The sequence below is a fragment of the Apteryx rowi genome, unplaced genomic scaffold (genome assembly GCF_003343035.1).
Source record: "Apteryx rowi isolate R43461 unplaced genomic scaffold, aptRow1 scaffold_1, whole genome shotgun sequence".
In the NCBI taxonomy this organism is placed as follows: domain Eukaryota; kingdom Metazoa; phylum Chordata; class Aves; order Apterygiformes; family Apterygidae; genus Apteryx; species Apteryx rowi.
In genome coordinates this window covers 10214292-10229921 of record NW_020447196.1, presented here as the reverse complement: position 1 = coordinate 10229921, position 15630 = coordinate 10214292, and the positions used below count along the sequence as shown (strand labels likewise).

Below are 15630 nucleotides of genomic sequence, written 5' to 3'. Positions count from 1 at the left end.
GTGTCCCCAGGCTCCCCTTGGTCTGTGTAGCCAAGCACTTGACCAATAATCTGCATATCAACAGTAATGTGATCTTGAGCCCTTTCTGCCATTTCTAGGTCATGCTCAGCTCTTGGATGCACAGCCTCATATTGCCATGAATCAGCTTTTTGAGAGAAGGGAGCCTGGCAGGGAACACAGAATTGTGGGGTTTTGCTGCAGCCATGAAAACTTAGAATACTTCTGTGGAAACCAGAGAATATATCAGTGTCAGGCTGGTCTGCAATAGCCTTATTCAGGTCTGGGCCCTAAGCCAAATTTCATGTAGTTTCATTGCTTTTTCTTGTAATGGATAATAGCGCTGCTGTGACCAGTTCTGGAAGATTTTTTTTTTTTTAAGTACAGGCTGAAATTTGCCACAAAATCAGAGATACTTTAGATGGTCAAACTCTATTCTGTCGCACAAAGTGAGTTACTGATTTCTTAACCTGACCATGAATTTTCCTTTACTTGTTAGTCTTCTGCTTTGGTTTTAGTTTCCCAAGCACAAAACTGGCAGTAGGAGGCCAGTAATAAGTAATAATGAATTAATTTAATAGGCAATATATATTTTGAAATATTACAGATTTGCACTTCATTGTTACTCAGACAAGCATAGGCTATTTTTCTTTCTTCAATATTTTCACCATACTTGTTATGCACATCAAAATTCAAAAAACACCATACTTCGATATACTGTAGGTATTTAGACATGGACACTTGGAGGTTTCCTAGACCGGGGCATAAATATTTCCTAGAAATGAGGAGTGAATCATCTGTGAGAGGCTCTGCTATCAATAAGGATGAAGCCTGGCAAAATTTCCATCACCTTTGGAGAGATCAAGGTTATACCAAAAGACATTAAAAAAAACTGAATTGAGGAGATTACAGTAAATAATACTAGTAAACTAATAMAGTAAATGTTTTGATCTCAGAAGAGACATAAATGTTTCTCATTAGAGATATTTTAAGAAAATGACTTACTGAATTAAAAAAAAAAGTGATTATCTTTTTTTAGCATTTATTTAATCTTCTGGAATTTTATCAAACACATCTCTCTTGGTTAGATTTTCTCTAAGACGTTAAAGAAACCCACGAACCCATAACAAAAAAGCAATTTTCTGTTAAGTTGTCAGGTGTTTTAGAGTGCTTTCTGTAGATGCTCCTCTGGAGTCCTTCCTCCTGGTGTCGTGCCCCTTAATTTCCGTGCGACTCTTTCCATGGGGGAACTGGCCGTTTCATCTCAGGATTTCCCATTTTCCTTCTGTGCACCTTTCTTCTGTGGTGTTGCTCCTTGGGTAGTTGTCTCGAATTCCGAGGTCTCGGGGGATGCGTGAACCTTCCCCTGTGAGAGACCTTGCCCCTCGCGCACGCTTGCAAAGGTCCCTCTCCAGAGTCCCACCGCCCCTTGCACAAGTGGCCGAGGACCCAGCAGCGATGGCCACCATAGGCAGGGCTACGCCGTGTGCCGCCGGTGTCATGCCAGGGTCACTTTGCTGAATGCAAGTTGATCCTGGGGTAGAGTCGCAGAGGAACGGAGAAATGAGGTCAGGTAGGACGTGGGCTAGTGCATCACACACCCAAGCAGTTTTGCACCGTCATCATCCTCATGGGCAGAGTTTTAGGGCAGTATTGTCTGGGGGGTTTGGACTGCAAGATGCAAGTAGCAGAGCTCTGCATGAAGGGTTAATACGGCTATACCAAAACCGTTGCTGACCTCGGGACACGGTGTAGGGAGCGTCTGGATGTGCGGACTGGAGCCGCCTTGCTTCCTGAGCCTGCGGGGAAGGGAAGGGATGGGACGGGACAGGACAGGACGGGAAGGGAAGGCAACGTGACTGCCAGTATCTACTCTCGGGACATGGCTAAAGGAAGCAGCTTTAATTTCTGTGGAAGTCTCAGCAGTTCCCAACCATCCAGCCATCTTTCTGGAAAGCACCTGTGCTGTTTTCAGGCGGTCCCGGGAGGAGAGGCTACGTAGGTCTCAATCACCCCCCCTGCAGTAGTATTTTCCTCCTTGGCAAACCTGGCTAGGACCTGCACTGAACGGTGCTGGGCCCCAGTAATAATATCTATTTCCGGGTGTGTAGGATTCTCTTTTATTTTCGGTTGTTCTTTTGCCCTTGATTAAATTCTCCCCAGATTTCCTTAAGCTGTTCTGCACACTCTGCACATGGAGCAGCTGTTTGGGAGGCCCAGAGGAAGAAGGTGGTCGCGTGGCTCCCCAGATGAGCCRGAGACCTCCACGGGGGCTCCTCCCTTCTGCTTGCCTTCCCAGCTTGCTGAAAGAGATCCTCAGGTCTCCGTCGGCTGTAGCACTGGTTTATTAAAGTAAATTTTAAAAATATGTATTTTTCTTTCTTTATTGTTATGCTTTTGCTCAGTTATCAAATTGGGAGCAAAGGGTGGAAGTATCTGCTTGGTATGTAAATGACAAAGACCGAAACTACCTCTCTTCACAATGGCACTTTGTATACAGTTTTCTTAAACCCAAACRGCTAATCTTCCTATAATGAACTTTAGTATATCTTTTCACACGAGTCGTTTCAGTGACTTCAGTGAGGTTTCATGCATTAATAGGCAAGCAAGATTTTGCCTTTGAGAGCACCAAATCCTTTTGGAAAAATCCTATAAAGAAGAAAAGAAACCAAAGAGTTTATAAATTAATAACTCAAGCCTACAGAACCTAAGGGAGCATTTTCATAGCTTCTTTCAAACATCTGGTAACATTTTGTATTAATGTTATGTTTATATGGGGTTAATAAACTGAGTAGCTGTAATAAGAAATCTAGGGAAGTAAACAATGTGTTACTGATGGCCACAAGCACAGGGGAGGAGGCAGAAGAAATCACCCTTATTAGCAGTCTAATACGTAGTTGCTCTCAAACAGTTTGTCACAATTTATTTATGTTTTAATTGATGTTTTAATAATCATTCCTCTTTATGAACTGCTTATAAATGTCAGCTAAATATAAAGCGCGATCATGTATTATGTCACATTTGTTTGCAGGAATTGGATTTTTGTTCTGTTCCTTAGGGTTCATCCAAACACAAGTAAAATGGGTCCTCTTTCCTATTGTATCCGTGATAACCAAAATGTATTTCTCCACTATATGTTGTATAACCTCCTGCAGTAATCACTAAGGTGAACATCTTATAACCTTGACTGGGAAGGAGGCAGGGCTACCTGCTTTGTACCTCCTCACCTTATCCAGATAATATCAAAATCAATGAAAAGCTGCTAATTCACTAACATGGACTTTAAATCAGACCTTTTAAGAATTAAGTAGTATTTATTAGGAATAAACCAGCACTGCAGGATTTGGCCTTCTGTGATGACACAAATGGTGTATTTCAAAATGGGCAAAGATAAATCAGGAAAAGCAGATCATATTTGAGAGGATCGTGCTTATACAAATTTGTTTATTAGGGGAATTAACTTTCAGTGATTTATTATTCTGCTTGTGCAACATAGACCACAAGAAATACACAAGTCTCTGAAAGCTGCACAACTGCCGTTGGAAGAGGGAGGCTTTTTTTTTTCTCTTTATGCTGAAAGGAGGAGCAGATGTTAAGCAACGCTTTGCTATTTTATGATTGAGATTTATAAAGGCTAGCAGTATGTATCCAAAAGTGTTGAGGTATGTTTTCTGTTAGAGGCTGATAAAAAAAATTAATGACATCTGGATTTTAAAAGAAAAATAAAAATTGCTTCATTTAAATCAGCAGTCATAAGAACAAAATTAACGTGAAGAACATATATGTCCAGTTCCTGAAAGGATGTACATCTTATGTTGTAAATGGTTATCAATCTGTGGGAATAGAAGAGCTTAAATTAAAACAATTGAGTAGGGAAGCATTATATGAATCATTAGGAAAAAAGGGAGAAGTTAACTATTTTCCTGAAATGTAGTAGTTCAGGCTACAATAATGAGAGCATTTTTTAAGAGAGTGAAAATTCAAATAACATACCTTTGATATCCTCTTCTTGAGTAATAATTATGCATGACTTCTACAAAAATGCTTTCTTCATAGGCAATCTATGAATATAAGAAACTATATTACTAATTTTTCACTCTTTGTAATGTTTCTAATCATCATTAATGGCCTTCATTATTATTCAGTTATTCAGTTTTAGAAGAGCCTGCCAGTTATGCCAAATTATGTAGGGGTATATGAGATTCTATGGGTGTTTCATTGCCACATACTGGAATGATAAGTGAATATTTGTTCTTACAATATGAGAAAAATGAATTGTTAAAGATTCAGGACAGTTTATGACTAGCCAGTAACATCCCTGGCTGTACCTGCAAGCAAGAACATTCGAATCATATAATTATAAAATACAGACTCAAAATGATATAAAATATTATTCTTGTGTTTATAGTTCTTTCCAACTGTTTGGTGTAATGCCCAAGCAATCTGTGATAAGTTTTGTCATACAGACGAAATCAGTGGGCTTATTTTTTAAATCTCTCCTACCACCTTCTAACCAACACAGTTGTTGGAATTCCTTTAYGACATTAATTTTCATTTTCCCCGTTCATGAGCACACACCCTGTCAGAATGCCGGAGACTTGATTTAAATGGTTATCAGTGCCACTGTAACACACAGTCATTTTCTTTTGCCTTTTTTGCTCGCTAGTTAAGAATATGCTGTCCTTATTTGCTTAATAAATGGGCAGTTAAGGGTCTTCATTTTTTATGCCTGCTACACATTCATGTTTTATTATTATTTTATTCTTTCTATTTATAGATTTTACATTAACATTTGATGAATTTTGCACATAAATGGCAATGCTTGATGTAATTCATATCACTCTTAATATGTACAATTTGCATATATTATCCCAAGCAATGACCTAGTAAATGAATTAAATAAGCCTTGGTAATAAGAATGACATATTTGAGCCCATTTAGACAACAAAAGCAAATGCCTTACCAAAGCAGAGCAATATTGAGAAAACACAGACACCATCTTAAAATATCCTATATATCCTAATTCATCCTGACCTCTACGGCAAACATACAAACACCTCAAAGAATAGATCAGTTTCTGAAATAAACTCGTTCAGGGTAATATTTTCAGTTCTGTTAGTGAACGCAAATATCATTCTAACATATTCTTGACAAGCAAATCCTCCACTGAGTCATATGGGGTTTTTATTCATTTTGAATCTAAAAACATGAAATTAATTATATCAAATATATAAAAGCAACAGTGAAAAAGTTATACTTGCTTGCATTGCGCAAGCAGTGCTGGGCTTCCGGCTTTCTTCCTTGAGCAGCTGCAAAAAAAAGAGCCTGGCAAACATCTAGAGTAATGGAGCAACACGGTTAAATAGATTCCAGGTAGTTTCCTCTCTGTCGCATTTACGTGATAACGTTCCTGTTGCCATCCATTATTCGAGGTAACTGTTACCCAGCTAAGAAAGATGCATTTCCTGAAAGCTATCATAGAATCCATTTGGATTGTGTAAATTCTGTAAGATTCACTGAGACAAGATTACCATTAAAGTTTATACTACTCCTGCAAGAAACTACTGTCATATGACTTAAACATTCTCAGGGAATGTTTATTCCGTTAGCGATCACTCAGTATTAATATTAATTTAATATGTTATTAAATACCTCCGTCATAGTCTTCTGCTTTTTTTTCCTCTGTGATTCATATTTAGGTTGTTGGGCCTGATTCTTATTTCCCACAGCGTCTTACATTAACTTCATAGGAGCTATTTTTGATTTACATTAATTTCATACTATTGGAATTATTCCCAGAGATCTCATTGTGAGTTTTTTCCTGTCCATACAATTGTTCTTTGCTTTGCCTTTGGCGATGATGGAACTGTTGGGCTTTGCCTACCTCAATTAATTATTTCAGGCTAAATTCCTTTGTCTTGATGGGAAAGAAGTTGTTTCTGTACAATGAAGCCCTCATACCTGCAGTAAATTGAGAAAACTTATTTGTATTTTTATCCCAGTATGATTTTGTTTGGTGAAATAACTTCGGTCTCATGCTCTATGCTCAATTTTTTTTGTTAGGTCACTGAGTATCTTCCAACACTGCTCTGCACTGTCGCAGTTAGATAAGTGACTGAATGACACATTTATTCTTTAGAAATGATATTTGACAAAACGTGGCAATCCAGGCCCCTGGATGCTCTTGATAAAACGTAAACCAAAAATACAGTCAAGACAAAGTGAGTAGTAAGAAGTTCCTCAGAACGTCCAGGGAACGTCACGAGCTCCCTTTGAAAGCCAGCGGGGGGTTCACTAGTACTCGATTGCACATGAAGAGGCAGCTCTCCTCTGAACCCAGTTCTCCTCAGCCGTCTAGCCGAAGAGGGAGCATACTCTGGAAAGGAACAATCCCAGTCTCTTTTATAGCAAAGGCAGAAGCTTTCCTACAGCTGAAAACCCCATATGGAGAACACTCTCCTGCCAAATTTCTATCTATTAAGTTGAATAGAATCCAGCATATGTGGCTCCCTTGATTGCAGTGCTGCCCAAATTGCACAAAGAGAAATGTGCTCTTTTAAGCAGACAGCTCCTAAGACAGTTCGGGCTTGAAGGCTTTTAAAATTCAAATTCCACCTGGATCCATACGATCTGCAAGGGGCAAATGTTTATGGCTTTATGTTCCTGATAAGAGGCACTGCCTACCGAGAGGAAAGGGGTTGCTGATTCTGCACTAGCCAATTGCTCTAGCTTGTTTTAAAGTATAATTTAATCCCCCCCCCCCCATTTTTTTGTCCTTCAGTATTCTTCTCTGGTGACAGACTCAGCTTTCTAACACCAGCTGCTGGTAGAGTACCTCCACAGTTCGGTCGAGGGGTAAGGCGTGTTAGACATTCAAATAACCTGAAACCYGCTCAATCAGGTATTGGTAGCACAAAATTGCAATGTTATGGACAGCTCAATGCAGACTCCAAAACCCACCTGCAACGCAGAATGGTGCACAGCTGACACTGAAGTACGCAGCACCTATATTGGTACTCAGGCTAGGTAGTGCCTATAGCTGTGCCTATGCAGTCTTCAGGCATATACTTACTGTGGTGCAGAGGCAAGTTAGACTGGGCTGCTGGGCTGAGCAGATCAGCTGTATTTATCTGGAAAGCCCAGCTGGTTTTGTCATCTCTGAACCTTCCTTACAAGATCTCTGAGCCGATGGTTAAAGCAATTCAGAAGCAACGTCTTAACTAGCGTTTAACAGAAAATAAATGCAACAAGTTACAACAGCAGCTTAAGGGAGCCTATATGGCCAGTTTATTTTTGTCCCTGGCTTGGGGGGAGTTGAGCTTTTTGGAGTCTGTATGTGTCAGCTATGCCAGAGTAATTCAGAGTAATCCAAGACAAATGCAAGGCAATTTGGTAGCTAGAACAGAGCACCTAGCACATGGCACCTCTGCACACATTAATGTCATTGTAAGTGTACATTTTGTTGGTGTCCATGATTCAGTTCAGGAGGCGGTCTCACTCTGCTAACAAACTCCATCTGGACAGTAGCACCTTTAGGGTTTAGGCTCCCTGTTGGTCTTAGACATTGGTTTGGAACATGAAAGACTGTAGGTCGGGTAGGTGCCTACTTGAAATCAGCGTCTCGGCCACGAATGAATAGACTTCAATGTGAATAAGGTTTAGTTACTATAAGAGAATCTGGAAGGAACCGTTCCAGTGCCCTGGCCAGTATACAAGCAGGGCAAAAGCATTCTCACTTGTTGCTACTCCATTTATAAGAGGGCCAGCTTTATAAAAGCCTTTGAGAGTCAGTGAGATGTAGTCATTTAACCTGCTTAAGTACTTTTGTAAATCCCTTTGGACATCCACCTAAAGTGTTAGGCAACAGAGAGCTTTACATTTTCAAAGTCAAAGAAAGGACATTAAGTAATTAATCCTCACAATGTTTCTGTGAACTGTTACCATTTATGTGGAAGAGGAGACTGAAACAAAGGAACTAAGGTCACGTGAAGATGTACGGAAACACGGGATCTCTTGATAATCAACGCTGTGGTTATTTTCTTCATGTTACTCTGCCTTACAGTTATTTGCAGATGATTAAAGTTGGATCCATAGACTTCCTGCGTGAATAAAATCTCAACTCTGACTCACCTGCCGTTCTCGTAAGAAAATATAATAGAAAATGAGGACATATCCCTCGTGTTTTCTCAGGTTTCAATTGTTTCCAGAGGCCCAGGCAGCATGGAAAAGTGGTTAGTAATGGTAGAGCTATACTGCACAAAAATTTGACAAACCAAGGGTCTTTGAAAGATTATTTTTTGATGTGGTGTGCAGAAAAAGAAAAAAAAATTATCTGCCTGACTCCATTGACCAAATCTCAATAATAAGAATGTAAGTTTGAGGAGGTCGGTGCACAGAGAGAAGTGCAGCAGTTATCTGTCAGGTTTTTAAGTGCAGAAGTGATTAGACAGATGCCAGCAGGAAAAAAGTTTTGAATCTCTGTGTATTTGAGATATACGGTGCAGTCCCCCAGTGCTGTTCTTTGGGAAAGACTGGAGACGGATAATAATCCTGACTTTGTCTGAGTATTCTGGGGAGTGGTTGCTCCTGTGCACARGAGTCCCATGTATTGAGAGTGGATGACGAAGCTGCTCTGCAGAGGTTGTACGTGAGGAGCAGTGAATAACTGCAAAGGTGAAGGACTGCGTCCTCCATGGTGGATGGTCTCCACCATTAGTAGACAGGTAGTAGCATATGGTTACTTATCCTCCGTGGTATGCCAGGTCACCAATCTGTGCGTGATGACTGTTGTCCTTTCTTGGTGGAATATGCCAGAGGGACTGCTAAGCACAGCAGGATGTGGAATAGAGACTGGAAAATCCCACATGCCTGAAAGGCAGATTTCAGTCACTGTTCGCACCTCAGATCTGCTCAGCTCATTGTTGTGAGATGTTAAACTTGGAAATATGGGTCAAGAGAGTGGGAGAAATCTACAGAAATCTTGTATCTACCTCAGGAGATGCAAAAATATACAGTTTGGGATGTCAACTGTAGGTGATACTGTAAATTATAACATGAAACTTTGCACCGTGTTATTAAGGGACTGTGGCTTTTCCTCAGTTTAGTGAGGCAAATGGCAGGTCCAGAAGCATTCTAGTCACTGTGCAGGCCACTTTAAGGATAACATTGGAATTGGGAAACACATTTAATAATTTTCCTCTCTTTAATATTTGCTTCTTACAAGTACTTTATGACTAGTTTTGGTGATGAACGTGCTCATTATAACCTTCTGACTAGTTCTCAATGTCTTGGCTTAAGGGGCACCTTAGAACTTTTGATATGTTATTTATTTTTATTAATTTATTTGCAAAGCCTTAATTTGTGGGGCACTAAACATCCAGAGGAAGTCACAGTCTTGAAGGGTGACTTTGAGGACAGCATTGGTTGTATAGCCCAATAGTAGCAGAAACAGAACTGATTCCAAGGCTCTGGAGCCCCAATCCAGCAGTCTAAGCACTGGCCCACGCTGTGTTTCCAGTCAAAGCTCAGAGTTATTTTTTCTTATGAATTGTTCTTGGTATATTGTGTATGTGATATTTCTCAGGGCTAAAATGGGGTTATAAGATTCAGAAAGTTTGTTCTCTAGTTTTGCCTGGAAAAGACCAGCAGTCTACTCATGCTGCTCATCTAGCCTGGAAAGTCATTTCCCCAAGGATCTTTGTTATCATTTCAGGTTCAGAAAGGTTGAATTTCTCATTGCATCCCCTACCTGTTTTTACCCAATTCCTGTGTTTTCCCTTCTTGCAGTTGAGTTTGCCCAGGAGAACCATAGAAAGTTGACTTTTCCTGAGACATCTGTGCAACACTAGATAATATTGTCATCAGGACACTAGTGTTATTACATTACATTTCCTCACTTAGGCAGTGTCTGTTCAGTGTTCGCCCTGCGCTGTGTTGTCAGTTCTAGGCACGTGACCTCACTGGACTTGAAACACTTGCAAAATAGGATCAGGAAATGGCTTTGGGGGTTTCTTGATTGGGAAATCTTTTCATAATGCCTGAGGTGCTCAGCAAGTTTTAATGGGGCATCCTTAAAATAATTGTTTGAAAAGCAGAGGTACAATGACAACATATCAGTTTCAATTCTCAATTTTTGTAGTGTTACACAAAGAGTGATTTAGGTGAAATCCTGGCTCCACTGAAATGAGAGGCAGAACTTCATTGACTTTACTGAGGCCAGGATATATTGTTTTAGCTCTAACCACCTAAATGACTGACAGTAAGAACTAGTATCATACTATTTTCCAAATGTTATTAATTTGTTAAATGTAAATAAGTTTTATCATAAAATGTAACATGAAAATTTCTCAGATTGAGACAGAGCCCTTACTCTTGGTTGTGAGCTGGAATGATTCTGATGTTCAGATATCCTGCAGTATTTATAAGCAGTGTAGAAGAACTTTGAGAAAGTTATTGCCAGCATCTAAGAGCCATAACATTTACAAATATTAAATGAATACAAACATATATTTTTATGCTTGCCATTCCAGACCCAGGAAACTTATCTGAAAGGTTACGAGACAAGGGACTGGAAATGAATCTATTACACAATTGCTGCAGGGAGTTGCTGAGCACAGTAATTAATTGCTGGTGTATTCATTTGTGGCAGGAGGAGCAGCAGAAGGAAAATATCTCATTGAATTTAGAATTGTATTTATTCATGTATGCACTGTGGTGTTACAGCACAATTATTATCTGACACATTGGAAGCAGACTTGTGCTCCGTTAGTTGCTTGAACTGTGTGCTATTATTGGATGATCTGCTACAAAAATGCACAAAATTTTTCTTTTGAGAAATGCATTCAGGGTTAAAATTGATGTCTTGCAGATCTCAGCATGGCTTTCTCAAAACCCAGCAAGAGAAATAGGAAGCTCAACTTGGCATTATGTACGGTTAGTGCATGGCCCCCTAACGTGCTGATGTTTCCACAGGGGCAGCTAGCAGAAGGTCTGGAGTTCCGAGGTCGGTAGTCTCCAGCAAATAAATAGCTCCGTCTTTTTATCTGTGTCTGAAAGGAGACACGGGTGCAAGCCAGCCCATGTTGCTTTCCAGTTTCCAGTGCAGYGTTGGCACCAATCCACAGGCAGCCGCTCATCCAGCATTCCTGGCTAGAGGATCATTTCAGCAGCTATATAATATGTCAGCCAAGAGGAAGCAAGAAGGAAAAGGAAAGTGGAGTTATGAAGTTAAAACCAAGAAAATAAAAATTCCGGCAGCTGTTGTGAGGCAATGGCTGCTAGGAGGGCTAATGGTTTATTCAGTGAATCTGCTGCATAGTTCCTAATAAAACCTCACTAATCCCATTCAGAGATTTTTTTTCCCCCCTGAGCTGTGCATTATTGTTTGCATAAAGCTTGTGAGAGCTGACATGATAACAGCTGATGTAAAGGTTTATACTTGGGAAAGGTTTTTAAAAAGTAAATACGGACTCCATGGTGACTGGAGGCATGACTGTAGTCGGGAGGTGGTACCAAAGCATCATCCTCGGAGGAATGAGAGGAAGACTGTGCTTTCTGGATCTCACCAGCCAGCAGTGAGATGGAGCGCTGAGCTCGCCGAGCCTGGCCGCGGCGGTGCGTGCAGGAGCGCGGATGGGGCACGCGCAGTCGCTGCCCACGGCTGGGGGTTGCGGTCAGGAGGAAGGGGGGTGTAGGGGAGGCAGTGGGAGCAGGGCTCTTCCCACGGGCATATTCATCTCACAGCAATGTTACGCCACGGAATTAAGAGCTTGATCCTGTCCTCCTCCCACTGCCAGCAGCGCCCTGCCCTGCCAGTGGCCTYATGGGATCCAACAGGGCACTTACGGAATAGGACACTGTTTTACCCATGCAAGGGGGGGGCAGAATCAGATTTTAGATGGTTATTGCAGATTTTAAAAACAAACCAGCAGCTTCCTCTGTCTTTTAAACAAACAGCCTAAATGAACTAGAAGTTAACCTTTCTTTCATATCAGTCTGGTGAAAGAAACAAATAGAAGCGATGACAGGATTATATTACTCTATTAATATGACAGATTCTAATTTGTGAGAATAAATGAACCTCATTCAGTGCTTTATTACTTTCAGAAATTCTAAAATCAATGCAAGATATGCCATAAACATCATTCTTGGCAGGCACTCATTGAGGTAAACACATAACTCAAAGATAGCTTGAACTGAATTCTGACCAATTTAGCAAGTAATAAGCAAGGCAGTCTGTGATAAGAACATTAAAAAGAAGAGACACTAACAGAGTTATGAACAGATGGTATCCATAAATAATGTTGAAATAATAATAATATTTTAAATTTATATATGATGCCTTTCACTCTGGCAAATCCCACAATGCTTTACAAACCTACATTTGAAACACAGCCTTAAACTGGAATGCAGCATTGCTGGTGTGAAATATGACAGTTGTTTGAGAGACCAAGCAATGCCAAGTCGTTTGGGACAGCAAGAGAATGAGAATTTCAGTTCGTGGCTGCTGCAGCAAGAGCTTAGGCTGAATTTTATTTCTTTCATCTCCTCTAATCTATTTAATCTATCATCACTGATAGTATCTGGATATTGTGCCGTAATACATCGCTATTATCCAGAAAGACCAGTCTTGCCATTTACTCTGTTAATGGTATCACGTGCAAGGTTGATTTTATTTATTAAAAACTAGAAATGCAGCAGTTCGGCTTTATCCTATGCAAAAAATGACACTCTCAGCAAAAATATCTCCTGAGGCCAAGTAGTGCCAGTAGTTCAGTACGTCCTTGTGAGGGGATTATTAACTCCTGTGTCATTCTAAATTGTGAAACCTATGTCTTTCTCTGCAGAGCATAATTGCTCCTTCTAAGCACTTTTGTAGCTCAGCCTAACTTGAGGCTGCCTTCTGATCTCAGATAAACCCAGGCAATCCTTCTGGCTTTAGTGGGATTATGCCAACATCAGTGAAACTAAAATTTACCCCATGGTATATGAGAGTTGATAGGTGCATAAGGCACCATGTGACATTCAAAGGCCGCAATGGAAAAGTGCTGGAGGATGATAGGGAAAATCCTACGCTGTGTACACAGAGCAATGGAAAGTATTTAAAGCAGTTTCAGCCTTGTATATTCTGTATAGTCCCTTCACRGGGAAAAAGATGTTATGTGACAGCCTGGATATTTGAGTGAATAAGCTCTATATTATAGAAATAATATGGACTAGAAAGACATTGAATACTTCTGAATGACAAATGATCACACTCTATTTGCAAGAATGCTGAAAACAAAACAGGAAGCGACTTCGGTTAAAGTTAATTCATTGTTAATGATTTTCCRTTCAGTGCTATGCGAATGGTAGCCAACATTTTCCCATTCTGGGTTCACGTTTTTGATAGAGTCATCTGCAAGGACAGATGAGCCTCATATCGAGCTCGTTGTAACTCTCCTGGAAGTCATATCAACTGGTAGAAATACCTCAGAATACTGAAGTACCTTGAAATGATGAAGTATTTCTTACAAGTGGGAGGTTTCCTTGTAAAAACAGACCAAAAAGGTTGGTGACAGTCTTATCTGGAATTAACTTTTGAACCCTTCCAAAAAACCTACGCTAACTCGCATTAGTTAAAGATTTGTAGCTTTCTAAAAGCAGGCTGGAGGTAGGTGTTTTTCGTGCAAGGGATTCCCAGAGCGGCRTTGCAGCGGGCTGGGAAGGGCTCCCCACGGCCCGGCGGGCGGTCGGCACGGGACTGTGGCATGAGCGGGGCTCGTCCAGTGCGCATCGAGAGTCCCGACAGCCGGCCCCGGGAGGACGTACAGCGACCCCTCCACCCATGAGCTGCCCTTCAATCTGCATTTTGATGCAGATGATAACTGAGATAGCAAAATGAGCTAAGACGTTGCACAGGAGTACTCGTGGCTTGCTGTGATCCCTTCCACTAAGAGGGTGTTCAAAGGCCAGTGGAATGAATGCTGCTGCGCTTTCGGCAGTATTTGTTCAAATATACTGGGTAAAATCTTGTCTCCAATAAATTAGCAGAGCTTCTACTGGTTTCATTGGATCTGGGATTGCCTCCACTATTTCTCAGTCAAACCATGTGATTTTTTGGATGGAAAGGGAGGAGAAGGGTAGGAGAATTACATTATCACATACATAGTGAACATTAGCCTAGTTATAGCTTCAGGATACTGAATAGTGGTCTTGAATATCACAGAAAGTAGAGTTTTGTTGTTTAATATGTGTAAGTTATGTATTGAAAAGTCCGCTCTAAATCCAGCATGTATCTACCTGGCAGGAGATGGGAGTCTTTGGTTTTAACTGTAGCAATTTGTGCAGGAATCCTTGGACTGTCGGCTGAGGTGCCAAACTGTAACTCAGACTTAATTCTTACTTGTACCAGCAGGGTGCTTGAATAAGGGTGCACATATGTACATGCATGGACTCATTAGTGGTATCTGAGACCATTGCACTGTTTAAAAAGGCTTGGTAATTTTAGACACACTTTTGTGAGCTACTGGACAATCTCGTGTTCATTTGGTTTTATTTGGATCTTGGGAGTTTAAAACAAGATGGGCTGGTCTTGTATTATCAATCTAGTTTTTGCAGTTGTATATCTACAATGTATCAGACTAGTTGCTAGTTTAATTGACAATTTATTTTTAAAGCATAAAGGATTGTGTGGGTCAGAGTTGATACCATTGCGAGGGCTTCTGTTTCATCATTTCAGATCCTTGAAGCTGATGCCTCGAAGTTGTCCTGGCACCTTAGTCCTCCCTCTGGTGGGCACATGTCCATAGCTAAAGAGCCTGTGCCTACAACTGGTGTCCTTACAGGCAGCGTGCCTGGAACGGATGTGGAGACACAGCCCACCTCTGCACCAGCGGCACGGAGACAGGGAGCTGGTGCATCGCCGCTGCCTCCCAGCCCCATCAGGCGTGGGAAGCATGGCCAGAAAACACCTGCACTGTCCTAGAGGAGCCAGCTCGGTTCAGAAACAGGATAGCTGCCTTCATGGAGAGCTAGGTCCAAGCCAAGGYACCTGCCCCATACAGTGGAGATGTGCTGTCTCGGGCTGGCCCTGTCCCAGCCATCCCGGTGCCAGACTCCACTGTGCTACGCTGGCTCCTTTGGAGCGCCTTCCTCCTCTGAACTGTTTTTCTCACTTGAGCTGGGGCACAGGGAAGAGCAAACCTGTTTAGGTTATCCTTGCTGCAGTCTGTGCTCTTTTTACTGTTAATACAGGTCTTCACCTTTCAGACCTGTCAATATATGATCCTCAAACACTAAATTCATATGAAAAGATGAACAGGAAAAAAAGATTAAATGCATTTTAGCCCAGCTGTTAAGAAACGGGTCATTTAGTAGCCTGTTGTCTGAGTAACGTGTTGGTTATATTTTGTCCACAGCCTTATCTTTGCCATACAGACTTCCAGTTTGTAGGAAACAGGTTTGCAGGTCTGTCTACGCGTATGTAAATATTTCTGGCTGTTTTAAAAACTCAGCACCAGCCAAAATTAAGAAAAAGGTCTAAATGCTAAACATAAACTGCTACTAACTTAACCACTTTACATAAATTCCTGCTGGAAGAATTCTTCTCTCTGTCTCCTTGAGGATGCCATTTGTTCTCACAATCTGTGGTGA

At 41.0% G+C, this 15630-nt stretch overlaps 1 long non-coding RNA gene across 1 annotated transcript; it reads right to left on the bottom strand.

The window, feature by feature from the left end:
* Positions 1 to 1052: 1052 nt before the first annotated feature.
* LOC112963320 lies at positions 1053 to 7104 on the bottom strand. The gene is made up of 3 exons (XR_003252561.1): positions 6958 to 7104; positions 3991 to 4058; positions 1053 to 2646 (listed from the first exon to the last, which is right to left on the bottom strand). It is a non-coding gene; the product is annotated as an uncharacterized LOC112963320 (long non-coding RNA).
* Between the last annotated feature and the right edge of the window lie 8526 nt (positions 7105 to 15630).